At 38.3% G+C, this 14820-nt stretch overlaps 1 pseudogene; it reads right to left on the reverse strand.

Moving 5' to 3' along the window:
- Positions 1-11371: 11371 nt before the first annotated feature.
- On the reverse strand, positions 11372-13832 carry LOC101588279 (annotated as a pseudogene).
- Positions 13833-14820: the final 988 nt, after the last annotated feature.

Below are 14820 nucleotides of genomic sequence, written 5' to 3' on the forward strand. Positions count from 1 at the left end.
TTTTATTGGTTATTATGGAAGTATCCATACATATGCAAAATACAGTAACAGAATGTAGACATTATCTAGCTTTAACAAGTTATCAACATCGTCACTTTTTTCCCTTTGCTCCTCCCACTTTTTTTTTTTTAATGGTTTTGCTAGGGAATCCAAAAGCAGTTTCTAAAAAAAAAAAAAAAAAGGCAATTTCTAGACAACACATTATTTCACTAATTAAAATTTCTGTTTCCTTTCTATTTTTACCCCTGAAGAAAAATAGGGTAAATTGGGTATCATCAATCTGGGAAGTGAGCAACAATAAAGAAATTAATTAGATGAAGTAAAGAAGAGATGGAAACAACCAGAGAAGACACCACAAATCCAGATAGGACATGGGTTAAAGCTGTCCACAGCAATGAGGTGAAGGGGGTCGCAAGTAAGAAGTTGGTAAAGTCAAGGTTATTTATGACAGCTACAGTCTGATACAGTTTCAATATTAAGACCTGTCTGGAGATTAGGGCAGAAGTGAGATGATGTCACGTACATTCCGATAATAAAGTATCTGATCAGGAATCATAATGAGTTCCAATGTTCTTGCCAATTTGTTGTTGTTGTTGTTAATGTATTAATACAGGGTCTACAGGGTCTCACTACACAGATCAGATTCATAGTAATCCTCCTATGTCAGCCTCCCAAGAGCTGGGATTTCAGGCAAGGGCCTCCACGCAGGCTGGCACAGCACGATGGGGCTCCAACCCTGGCTGCTGTGCTCTGCCTAAGCCGGCGCTTTAGCCCGCTGAGCTATTTGGCTAGCCCACCAACTGTAATAATTTGATAGACCCTCAGAGAGCTATGATAAGGACTCTGGTACTTCCTTTCTCAGGTAAGAATCTTTCTTAACCTTTTATCCTCTCAGAACTCTTTTACGTACTTATATATACATTCTATTTAATCTTTTCAAAATCTAATAGGATAGGAGCTGGGGAAGATAGCTGTCCAAGCCTCTGTCTGGTAAGCACAAGGACCTGTGTTCCATCCCCGGTACCTCATGCAGTGCTGATCCCAGAACCCTGGACGGGGCCCCTGAAACTGGGCATGGTGGCACACTGCTATAATCGCAATGCTGGGGAGGCTGAGACAGGAGAATCACTACAATTCTAAGGTGGATAGCAAGACCTTGTACCAAATAAATTGGTAAATAAATAAATAGATTTTTTAAAAATCTAACAGAAGAAGAGCCATTATCTCCTTCACAAGAGAAGCAAGGGCTGTGCAATGGAAGAGCCAAGTACACTGTCTATTAAAAGGCATTTCTGCATCTATATTAATTACAGACTTCTTCAATTGAGATTGGTCAAAAATGTAAGAAATTTCTTTTTAGATCACAAGCAATCACAGGTGATGTTCACTATTTAAAGGTTATCTATTAAAATATAATAATGCCTTCACTTAAACCAGGTCAAATCTGAACTAGAAGGTAGTTTTAAAAAATGAAAAGAAAAAGGCTGAACATTTATCACAAAATTCATGAAATTTATATCATATCCATTTTTTTTTGAGGAGCCAGGGATTGAACTCAGGCCCTTGCACTTGCCAGGGAAGCACTTATTCCACTGAGTCATCTCCCCAGCCCCCCCGAAATTTATATCATAGGACAAGCAGAGTCATGGGTAGACTACAAAATTTAGATGAATCATACCATGGTATACATACAACCATTAGTGAGAAGGTAAGAAATAATAGATAATGTTAAGTCAGCCCCAACATACTCCTTCTTTTTCTTTTTTTTTTTTTTTTTTGAGACAGGCTCTCAATACATAGTCCAGGCTAGCCTTGAACTCACCTTAGCCTTCCAAGAGGCAAGATTGCAGGTGCATACCATAATCCCTGGCTAAAACAAAAATTTTGATAGATACAAATTTTAGCTTCAGTTATTTTGAAAATCCCATATCATTCCCATAATTTTTAAATGGGATATCACTGTACAAAGTGATGGCCAGAAATCTACAAAACAGGCAAATTACCATTTTTGTAATAATTCACTATACTAATCTAAGAATGAGAACTTGCAATCCTAATATTATATATTTTTTCTTTTTTATCCCATGTAACTTTTAATATAACATGATCTCGTGGTCTTAAATATTTCTATAACATTGCTTTTAAATAGCTATGTGTAGGTTTATATTGTAACCTAACTCAAGAGCTTTTTGGACATTGATAGAATGTAAAATAAAATAGATATTAACATTCCTAGCATAACATTACTTTAATCTGATTCTATCGCTATTAAAAAGCAAAATAATCTATATGATGGTGAAATATGATTTTAAATATACGTTCAATCATTTAATAGATTAAGTACTCTAATATGCAAACATGTCCTGAAATTACAAAAACAAACTCTATTGTTACAGGCTTAAACATACGATGATTGCACTGAAGACTATAAAGACTATTCCTTTCTAAAGAAAAATACCTAAAATTCAGAGCAACTCATTTTATTTTCATGTAGATTCTTTATAAGCAAAGACTAAAATTGGCTGAAAAGACACAAAAGAAAATGGAACACGCACATTAAAATAGTTTGAAAACCTTTGGAGCAGTACCTCAGTTCACAATCTTATTCTTTCCATGACTGTGCTTTCAGGATTTGTGCCATGACTCTGCTTGCAAGCGGGTACTACTGTATTTTGAAATCATTTTAGGGTTATTGAAGTGCTATGTTGAAGATATGCTTCCTTTAACCTCTCCGCCTTAACAGTTTATATAATCATGGTAGACATCAAAATGAAGAAGTTAAAGTGGTGCAGCATTCAGAAGCAAGGTTAACATTCCACCAGTCTTTCCAAGAGTGACCTTTTCTGATTCAAAATCCAAGCAAGGCCACCACCTTTTACTTAGTTTTGATGTCTCCTTCAATCTCTGAGGCTTCATATTGATTGTATATTCTGTATCCTGGTAGAATTTATTGATCAGTTCTAAAGATATTTTTATGTGTGTATACACCTTAGAATTATCTACAAGGTCATGTGTCACCTACAAACAGAAATTACTTCTTTCTTTCTGGTCTGGGTACCCTATATTTCTTTTTCTTGCCAATTGGCCTGACCTGACTCTTATGAATTTCATTTTCCTAATCTATGAGTCCACATCTCTTAGATGTTTAGGTTTTTCATAAACACTACATATCAATATTATAAATGAACCCTGTCACAGTTAACAAGCAAGTTTGTAGTATCAGAGTAATAATGACTATGATAATCTCATCTTAAAAGCTAATTCTAGCATTTTGAGTTTCTAGATATCCTCTGGATAGCTTAACCATGTTGCAATTTGTAAAACTGAACGAACAAGCATATCTTTGGGAGACTTGTTTGAAAGAAATAATTGCAGTAACAAAACAAGAATCATTTGAACATGTTTCAAGAACAGATTTCTCAAAACTAGCATGAAAGAACCTTATATATACATTTCTCAGTGGCTTTCAGCAAGAATTTGGGGGATATTTATAAATTTAACAGTGGAAAATAATACACAGTATTTAGAGGACTGGCATTTATTAAACTTAGCTAAAGGTAATCTTCACAATTCGAAGTTTAAAGCAAGTCTTTGGAGGCCATCATTTAGAGTTATATACAACATGCAAGTTCTGTACTTTTTATAATGAAGTTTCAACTGATATATCCAAGTGGGCAAAGGATCACATTTTCTTAGTACTTTTCATATAATTAAGCCAGCATAACCATTTTTGAACACCTCATTATTAATACTCTTTATTTGATCATTTCCTACTGAAAGTTTCCTACCATATTTTACATAAAGTCTACATTCATAAGACTTTTTGTGAGCAAGTAATGTTTTCATATTAAAGAGTAACACATTAAAGCATGTAAGGGGATATAGTAAGAATGTTTAACCAAGTTTGGAAGTCAGACAGTAGCTCAGACTAAAAGAGCTGTCCTTACAGTTAGCAGTTAAAAATCCCGTGGTCTGCTGAATATTACTAATGTCAAGATTCATTATTCAAAAAAATCAGAGAACTATATAAAATTTAATGTGTGTGAACCTTTAAAATTCTAACATCTGCAATAGTGACTTTGAATAATATATTAGGAATTCTAATGTACTGTATAGCAAAGACAATTATATATATGCATATATATATATATATATATATATATGCCCATAATTTCAGGTAACTTAAAGGTCCTAAGTAATAAAAATTTCTGTAATAGGATTTTTTAAATTCTTTTAAATGAGGATATAGCAAAAACAACTAAAGTTGAGGACTACAACAGGTAAATTAATTCATTCAAGTCAGAAAGAAGACCAAAAAATCTGAAGCAATCTTTAAATCAAGATACATAAAATGAAAACACTTCTGATACAGGCAAACAATGCAGATGTTTACATAATTAGTACCTAGTTCAGGGCACACAGGAAAACACATTGAATCCTAAAGCTCAAAACTACTTGAGAGTTTGGGCCAATTATTATTATTATATTATTATTTAATGTATTTGGCTGTTGCAGGGTCTCACTACACAGCTCAGACTCCTGGTGATCCTCCTGCTTTCAGCCTCCCCAGTGCTGGGATTACAGGTGTGGGCCACTACACCTGCACTCTGGCCCGCTCAGCCCTCCCTGAGGGTGGGGCTGGCACAGCATGCACTATGTAGTGCAGGGGTCAAACCGCAGTCCCTGCGCTTGCCTAAACTTGCCTAAGCATGCACTTTAGTCTGCTGAGCTATCTCGCTGGCCCCTGGGCCAATTATGAAGCCTTTGTACCCTAGGTCCAAATTCACACTTACTCTTCTGCCCGTTCTGAGACCCTATAAACTGTTGGTTTTGTCAGCTTGCTTCATGGAGAATTCTGACAAAAAATTGTTTCTTCTGTTTGTTTCCTGCAAGTTTCCTGTGTATATGCCATTTGTGTTGGCATCTCTCTTAACCTCACTCATTACCCCAGCAGCAGCTGAGCCCTTAATCTAGTTTGCAGTTTGAAATTTCCCATCTTAGTTATTTTGAAATATGTAACACATTGTATTAGAATTATCACTCTGCTGATGCTGAGCAATAGATCTTAAAAAATAATTTCTCCAATCTTTCTGAAACTTTGTACTCTTTGACCAATAACTGTCCACTTCTTCCCATCCTCTTGCTTCACAACCTGTTAACCATCAGTCTCCTGTCACTGAGTTCAACTTTTTTAGATTCTCCATGTAAGTGAGACCATGTAGTACTGTTTTGCTGTGCCTGGAATATTTTAACAGCATAATGTCTTCCAGATTCATTGACATTGTCACAAATGAAAAGCTATCCCTTTGTATAAGTACATATTAATTATGCAAACTAAATGGATTTGCTTTGACATGTTTGTGCATGCCATACATCCTACTTTGATCTTACCTGGCCTCCACTACTCTCCATTGCTGTCCCATGTCCACTTCCCAAACTCTTCCTTTCTTTAACAGCATCATTTCTAGTTTTGTATCACATTTTACACTACAGTCCTGAGGGAAAACATGACTGTCATCTTCTTGAATCTTGCTCTTTTCACTTAACATGACTTCACTGTATTTCATTGCATGGTATATTCAATGATTTAGACATGATTTGAGTATGTTTCTCAAAAGTTTGTTTGTTGGAAGGTTGATCCTTGGTGTGATGCTGTTGTCATACTTTGGGGCTTTGCAAGGGGAACAAGACAATACAGGACACATATTTTATGAGATTATTTTATAATGAATCACTCAAAGAATCATTATACCAAGAGTGTAGGAAATCTGTCCACACTCTAAAGATCCAAGACTCCAGCTGAGGGTCTGGATCCTATGCTAATGTCTTGCTTGAGTCTAGCTAAAGTCCTAGACCCCATAACAATGTCTCACACAGACATATTTTTTGGACCTGTGCTGGGACAGGTCAAAGGTAAGTGGTGGAAGCTAGAAAGTCTGTGCCAGTGGGCTGAGGGAACTGAACTAGAACCAGGAAGTGATGCTCAAATTGAAGACCACAGCCCCCCAAAAGTGAACCATAGCAATTCTCAGCAACATCCAGGCCCCAAGCTCCTTCAATGATGAGAACAGCAGAATGTATCAGGAAAGCCAGCATGACAAGCTCCTCCAAGGGAACCAACAACCCCTACAGCCTCTCAACAACTTCCAACAGCAAATAGCTTTTTCCTCTCCAGTTTTGTCTCTTATGTTCTTGGCAACAACCCTCAGGTGGGCTTCCCACACCCAGCACTATGTTAATTCAGTTCAGCGGGGTGTTACAAGTTGCTCACCAGTTGTCAATCCCCCACAGGTGCTGAGAAGACATTAACGTAGTTCTTGTGGGATCCTAGTTAGTTCCACAAGAATTGATTATTACAAAAAGTAGCCTGACTCCTGGAAGTCTCTAGCTTCCGGTCTCACCATGGGAACTCTTCCACGTGACTGCAGTACAACAATAACATCCACTGTGTGGCCCTCACCAGAACACAGCAAAAGCTCCTGCAATGCTTTTGTGCCTTCATAATATAAGCCAAATAAATATTTTGACTTTATGAAGTGCTTGCCTCAGGTATTCTTTTATAGCAATAAGAAATTATCTAAAACAACCTTTATATGTGACTTTTCTTTATCTACTGATCCATTAGAGCTTTAGGGTGATTTTGCATCTTGACTTGTGCATAATGCTGCAAAGAGCATGGGAGTGTAGATATTCCTTGAACATAAGAATTGAAATTGCTTTGGCTATAAACTCAGAAGTGGGATTGCTATATCATAAGGTCATTCTACTTTTTCATTTTTTGAGGAACTCTCATATAGTTTTCCATAATAGCTGTCTATACTGACTACATTACCATCAGCAATGTACAAGAATACATTTTCTCTGCACTCCTCTGTATCCTAACCAACACTTCATAGTTTTCGTCTGTTTGATAACAGCCTTCCAACAGATGTGAGAGCATGTTGTTAATTTGTCTCTTCCTAATGATTAGTAACAACAAGCACGTTTTCAGGTATCTGCTGGATGGACATTTGTATATTTAAGAAATGCATGTTGATGTTCCTTGTTCATTTTAAAAATCAGGTTGTTTTCTTGCTATTTTTATAGTTTAGATATTAATCTGTCATCAAAAGTATACTTTGAGAATATTTTCTATAATTCTGTAGGTTGTCTCTTCACTTTGCTAATCACTGCTCTTATGTGATAAAATATTTTAATTTGATGGACCTTTATTTGTTTGGGTTTTTTTGTTTTTGTTTTTCTATAGTAATTTCAGTGTCATCTTAAAAAACTGCTTTCCATGGGCTGGAGAGATGGCTCAGTGGTCTAAAGCACCTACTTAGAACAAGCTTAGCAAAAGCATCAGGGACCGCGGTTCAATCCCCCAGCACCACATGCCAGCCAGCCCGCCCCCTGGTGGGCTGAGCTGGCCTCTCTCTCTCTCTCTCTCTCTCTCTCTCTCTCTCTCTCTCTCTCTCATAAATAAATAAATAAATAAAATTAAAAAAAAAAAAAACTGCTTTCCAGACCAGTATCAGGGTTTTTTCAGTGTCTTCTACTGATCTTATAGTTTTTCAATCCTAAAAGTCTTTCATCTATTTTGAGTTGATTTTAATAATGTATTGTCTCAGTTACTTTTCTATCATTGCTGGGACAAAATACCCTACAGTCAAAAGTTGAGGAAGGTAAGTTCATTTAGGTGGAGGTTTCAGTCTGTCCATGGCTGGCTCCAAGTCAGAGTGGCACACAGCAGAGGGCAGCAGTTCATGGTGGAGGCAGAGAGCAAAGGACAAAGGGAGGGGTTGCAGCACCAGAAGCTGGCTAGCCTCTTCCCATTTCCTTACATTTGTATGCAGAGTGTCTGCCCCAGAGCACTGACACCCATAATCCCAGCATTGGATCACGAATTAATCACAAACTCTAGAAGCTGCCCTATAACTTCATGAGGCTTTGGGGGAACTCTTAGATACAAACCATAACTGGTATGAAATCAGGATCCAATTTCACTCTTCTGTATGTGTACAACCAAATCTTCCCAATACCATTTACTGGGAAAAAAAGTCTTTTCTTCATTGTGTATCCTTGATGCCATCATCAAAAACTGATGAAAGGCTTTCTGTCCTGTACTACTGGTTGATGCATCTGTTTTTATGCTATGCTGCTTTTCACAACCACTTTGTAGCATTCAAAGTATAAAGTGGTAAAAGAAGGTTGTAAGTTTCACCAAGGCCAAAAAACTAGTGGCAGAGTTCAGTCAGTAACATAGTCCCTCAGTTGGAAGTCTTACCTTAGTCATCTCCCTTCTAAGTAAGGGTTCCATTACCACTAGGATAAGGGCTCATAGATAAACCCTGGTGAAGGTAGACTTCCCCGGGAAGCAGACTCTGCACTGGACACATTAGAGTACTAACATGGAGTACTCTTGTGGTCAATCTTGGAAAACAGGAAAATAAACAGGATTATGCAAATAAAGAAGTTGAACTATGTTGTACTACCAAAGGAAGCCATATCTAACTGTACAAGGAGTTTTGAAGATGACTGTGAAGCAATCATTTGGATTGGATGTGGTATGTGGAGCTGGGTCAGACTGAATCTTTAGGTGCTTGTGCCATTCAATCATGCAGTCTGAGTAGGCCCCAAAAGAAGTACGACCTCAGATTAGGACTCCAGTAAGTATAGCAATTCATATGGGTGAAGGTGGTCCATTGGAAAGAAATTAGATATAGATATAGATATAGATATAGATATAGATATAGATATAGATATAGATATATTCCCATAAGATTAAAATACAGCTGAAAAATAAAATAAGATGGAGCTGAAATCTTGCCATCACCTATTGAACACAGCTTAAGAGGCAAAGTAAAAGGAAAGGAAAGCAGTGGGGCATGGTGGTACATATATGCAATCCCAGTGACTTGGAAGGCTAGGACCAGGAGGAATCTAAGTTTTGAGACCAGACTGGGCAACTTAGTAAGACTGTCTTAAAGTAAAAATACTATAGGGCTCAGAATGCAATTCAACCTTCCCATTCCCTGGGTTCAATCCTCAGGAACACCAAGGTTGGAAAAATAAGAGACAAACCCTGAAGATAAATCACAGTAAAGGTTATAGGAGAAACTCCTGCAAACCTCAACAAGCTTCTTAAAATGTCTGAAAATACAGACACCCCTAACATAAAAGGTTTCATTAGTAGAGTGTTCATGTGCTTTGTTTGCTTTACAAGAAAATCTATGATTCAAATACAAAAGCAAACTAAGCAAATTTCCAAGGGCCTATTTCCTCAGAGCGAGACTTGATCAAGAAGAGCCTCCATGGGGGCAGGTGGGATTTGAGGCATTGTTATCATAGCATATGACATTTTGCTGTGTATTGTTTCCCTACAGATCTTTAGTGAAAAAAGATGTCAAGACAGTGATATGGATGATCTGGACCCTCAGTAGATATAGAATTATATAGGGGATTTTTTATCTTAGTCTTTCAATGAGTTTTAAAGGTTTAAAAAAATTGATTTAGGGGCTGGAGACATAGTTCAGTGGTCTAATGCACCTGCTTAGGCACGCTTAGGTAGGCACAGTGAACGGTGGTTCAATCCCTGGCACCATATGCTGCACCAGCCCTGCCCCGAGGGCAGGTTAAGCCAGCCCCCCCACCAAAAAAAAGCATAATAAAAATCAATTTACCATAGGAAAAAAGCTAATAGAGTAAGAAAATATTCTTGTAAAATTGAATGTTTGTTTTGTTATAGTATTACAAAAGTTTTTATACTAGAAAGCTTATAAAATAAAAGCATTTAATTAAATTTAGTGTAACCTAGTGTTCAATTTATAGTCTACAGTCAGGTATAGTAACGTCCAAGGTCTTCACATTCACCACTTATTGACTCACCCAGAGCAACTTCCATTCCTAAAAGTTCCATTTGAGGTAGATGTCGTACGAGGTATACAACTTTTTATCTTTTATAATCTTACTTTCACTATATATTTTCTGTGTTTAGGCACAAAAATACTTAATGGCTGTACTATAATTTCCTACCATAATCAGTACAATGATACATTATATAGCTTTATAGCTTAAGGATAATAGGTTATCTCGTATAACCTAGGTGGGTAGAGCATAAGTACACTCTACATTTGCATATTGGTGAAATTACCTAACAATATATTTCACACACCATATCCCTGTCGTGAGGCAAAACACTACACAGAGGTACATAAATGTAACAGTGATATATGAAATTTATATCCTAGAAGAGTCAGGCATAACTTACCACATAAGAGCCCACATGAAAGGAATGTCACAGAAGTGGGCTCAGACTCATGAGAGCTGGGAGAAAAAGGCAGGAGCTCATAGATAAGCACCTTTATTGGGGGCCAAGGTGGAGTACACCAGCCAAAGATACAAGGTTTCACTTGTGTGTTTAAATGTCATTAGTAGTCAACGGAGAAAAGATGGGAAACTAATAGCAAGGCCAAACCCACAACACAGGGCTGGCCAGATAGCTCAGTGGATTAAAATGCCTGTCTAGGAAGATGCCAGGGCCAGGGTTCAATACCCAGCATGCCATGCTGAGGTGATTGAGACTGGGTATGGTGATGCATGCCTATAATCCCAGCCTGGGAGGCTGAAACCCGGAGAATTACTACTAGTCTGATCTGCATAGTAAGACCCTGTAAACCCTGTACTAAATACAAAAACAAAAACAAAACAAAGACAAAAACCCTACAACACAGTACAGTGTATGGTCACTGGGTAAAGTGCTTTCCACCTGTGTGGGGCGGCGTTAAGTCATCTGGACAATCTGCAATTTTAAGCATTTGTAATACAGACAGCTAAGCACTTAGTTGCAAGCACTCCCAGTAGCTGAGGGAGTAAAGCTTTGTTTTCTCTGTAGAGCACTGATGGTCAACACTGTAGAGACTGAGTCCCCAAACGCATTTATCACAAAGTGCCAACACTCTTCCAATGTTCGCTGTCACCAGTGCTTGGCTGCTGGGTCATGCCCTGGTGTCTTGGCTCATGTGCTGACAGAGAGACTGTACATACGGCATACAAGCCATGGGCTCACCATCACTGCTGTAGAGGGTCATCTTGGTGATACATCACAGTGTACTCTAAAGTCCAACTTTCCTATTGTTTGGATGTACTTCTTTTATTTTTTTAATTTTTTTTTCCTTTTTGAATTTATTCAAGATCGCCTCCTCACAATTTACAGAGAGAATATACAAAACAAGAAACAAACTTGGTTTCTAATACATAAACAGTGTGCTGGAGTTTAAAGCACTACCGGTAACACTGCTACAGAAGAGCATCCACTTACTCCAGAGCACTCAGCATTCCTGAGGAAAAAACGTGATCTCTCCTGCTCTCACTGGGATGCTCTCAGTGTGGGTCACCGCTCCTGCTCTTTGACATATTTTCCCTGTAGAAGATATGGAGTCTGGAAAGCATGCTGACAGTCAGAGTAGGCTATCCCCAATCCCATGCCAGAACCAAAAGCTAAGGGCCACATTCTTCTTTTAAAGAAGGTAAGAGAAAAAATAACTCCTAATCCAAAACCAGTACCTATCTTCACGACTGCATCTGCCAAGTACCAGTCCCACTCCCTGCCATGGTCAGATTCCAGACATGTTCCCAGCCTGTGGCTTCAGCTTTCCTCATGGCCTTGGCCTGCACTCTGATTGCTGGCAAATCTCGCTTGGATGTACTTTTTTTTTTAAGCTCTAGAAGCAACTTCAGAATTTTAAGGAATTTTTCCTAGCGAATCTTAAAGAATGGAGGTAAATGAAACAAATATAGAAACTGGCAGTCTTGGACTAAAACTGACATCATTATGCTGAGCTACCTTCCATTCTAAATTCTTTTCACTCTAAACTAGTACAACTCTGATCTTCATGACTTGTCTGCCAAGATGTTAATCCCAAAATCTTCATGTCCATCCATGCTTTGTCTTTTTTTTAAATTTATTGATTGATTGATTGGTGGAACTGGGGATTGAACTTAGGCCCTTGCACTTAGTCTACTGAACCATCTCCCCGGCCCCTCATGGTTTGTCTTTTTGAAACAAGATGTCAGTCGTGGCTTACAGTTCAACTGAATTCTGTCCATATCTTACCGGAAGAATCCCCCCTTTGAAAAACAATACTTCTAAACCCTCAGAATCCAGAGTTACTGAGAGTAAAACTCCTTAAGTAGATTATTGAAAATAATGGTAGCTGGGCCCAATATTATTTCCAACTTTTGATCCCTAGACCAATGTATTCTACCTACTGGGACCGTATAAAATTTGATACCTTGGAGTTCAGCAGACCACACTCACAAAGTATTACTTCTGTGCTGACATTTTAATAGTATTATCAACAGGCTGTTCTTCAAATACTCTCCCATCACTCACTCATATAGGTTTTGAGTAATGTAGCATGTGATATGAATAGGGATCCCATGGTCATGTACATTTTTCTGCAAATTTTTGATGTAAAGGGCAATCCCACGCCGTTACAGCAGACATTCTGTACACCTTAAAATAGGAGCTCAAGTTCAGCCCCCGAAGGCAAGAAAAACAAATACACACCACAAATATACAGTGGTACCCTGGGTCACAAATTTAATTCTCTGCACAATTCTCATTGCAAACTGAATTGAATGAGAACTGAAAAACCTTCAATAGTTAGGTTCAATATGACCTTATGGAGAATTCTAAATTCAGTTCAACTTTGTCAGCAAACAAAAGAATTAAGTTCATGAACCATAAATATATTTATATATTGTGTACATTACATATAGAAAAATTATTTATTTATATATTATAAAATTATATGTAATAATATATAATTGCTGGTAAATCTCTGGCATTGGCCCTTCTATGGTGGAAGGGGCTCACTACAGTTAGTTTCTCCAGATATAGCACCATTCTGGAAACTAAGCACTGTTGACTGCTAAAGGATTTAGAGCTCAGGAACAGCACTGGTAGCCTTGGTTAAATCAGAAAATCTCACCTCTATCTTTGTTTCCATCACTAATTCATTTGTATAACTGTACCATTACTATGATTGTAGATTGCAATGAATGAGGTTAGTTGTCAAGTAGTTTTGGTCTATATGGTTGTTTACTTTTTTTTTATAATTTTTTTAAATTTTTATTTATTTGAGAGAGAGAGAGAGAGAGAGAGAGAGAGAGAGAGAGTGTGTGTGGCCAGCTCAGCCCACCAGGGGGCGGGGCTGGCTGGCATGTGGTGCTGGGGGATTGAACAGATGGTTTGCTAAGCTTGTTCTAAGTAGGTGCTTTAGACCACTGAGCCATCTCTCCAGCCATGTTTAATTACTTTTTAATGTTAGTTGTTTTCTGGTGTTAAATTCAATCTAAAGATCTCCAGTTTTTAGTTTATGTTTGTTTGGGTTTTTTTGTTTGTTTGTTTGTTTTTTTCCACTCCCTTGTATTGTATTATTCCTTTCTATCTCAGGCTACTTTGTCTCCAATCCAACCATTTTTTATCCTTTCAGGTCTTTGACCAACCAGTCAAGTTACTCACCTCTGTTCCTAAGTCTATTATCTTGAACTTGGGCTATTTCTCTTGCAACACAAGTGAATGGTCAATTATATCTCTTGCTTTTTTTTTTTTTTTTTTTTTCAGTACCAGGGATTGAACTGAGGACCCTGCACTTGCCAAAAGCACTAATTCTACTGAGCTATCTCCCCGATCCCCAAATATATCTCTTAAAGATCTTCCCATTAAGAGAACATTCCCTGATCACTCCTAAGCAAAGTGGGCCTGTAAATCAATCACATGAATATCAAACTGACCCATCCATGAAGCAAATATGCATTTTTTTCTCCTTCACCAACTGATCACCCATGGAGTTATGAACTAAGAAAAACACACCTGATCAACAGTAGTGGACAACATGGGAAAGTCCAAGCTACTGTTGCAGGCAGCCCAGTTAGATAAAAGCATCATAGGCAGGCAGACAGGGCCAGGCCCTCAAGGAGACAAAATGGAAGACAAGGTGGCTTTACAACTTGGAAGAGAAAGACACTCCCCTATGGGCCATACCTCAAGGCAAAAAAGGAAACAAATACAGCTACACACTTCCCTATGGATGGGCATCATGGATCGATATTCTAAATAGGTATCAATTACCTTGCAAGAGCCCTAATGAGTCACTAGCCCAACCCCCAACAGGAAGAGACCCTGTCCCTATTCATGCCCTCTTGCTAAGTGACTGGCTTCCCCATTTGGTCCTGGACTTAAATCAATTTTACCTGAGCAATGGTGCTTGTAATCTCATTGGTTGACCATAGTTTTGTCCCACCTCATTCCCAACTAATAAGTTCCCATGTCTTCTCCACCACCTCAGACCAGCCTCTGAACCGGAGCTACCTGCCCCCACCACCACAGGAGCTTTCTTTCCCTCAATAAATATATTCTGCTCATAACCTCCATTTGTTCCTAAAATTCATTCTTCGGTTTTAGAGAACATGAACTCGTCTAGGTCAGGTCTGGAGCTCATTTTTCCCCTATGTCATTTGGAGGTTCCCAGTATCATGTGGAGGTCACCCACACGCGATCAGTTTTTCTCCCTATATCTCTACCATTTTATGTAGCTAGCTTATTTCTGCTAGGCTTATTTGAGCTCAATCCTACACGTTGCATTTCCTTATGATGTATTAGTGCTGAATTTGCCTGCCCTTACAACACGGTTGACTCCATAAAAAACGATGACGTGCAATGACCAATACACTACTAGTTGGCATGTCCAGCGAGGGCTTGCAGACCCACTCCGGGAAGCTGTCCTTGAGCCCTTAAACCGCTTGCGGGCCTCCACTGGAAAAGAATTGGTCCAA

The sequence above is a fragment of the Octodon degus genome, unplaced genomic scaffold (genome assembly GCF_000260255.1).
Source record: "Octodon degus isolate 3935 unplaced genomic scaffold, OctDeg1.0 scaffold00009, whole genome shotgun sequence".
Taxonomy (NCBI): Eukaryota; Metazoa; Chordata; class Mammalia; order Rodentia; family Octodontidae; genus Octodon; species Octodon degus.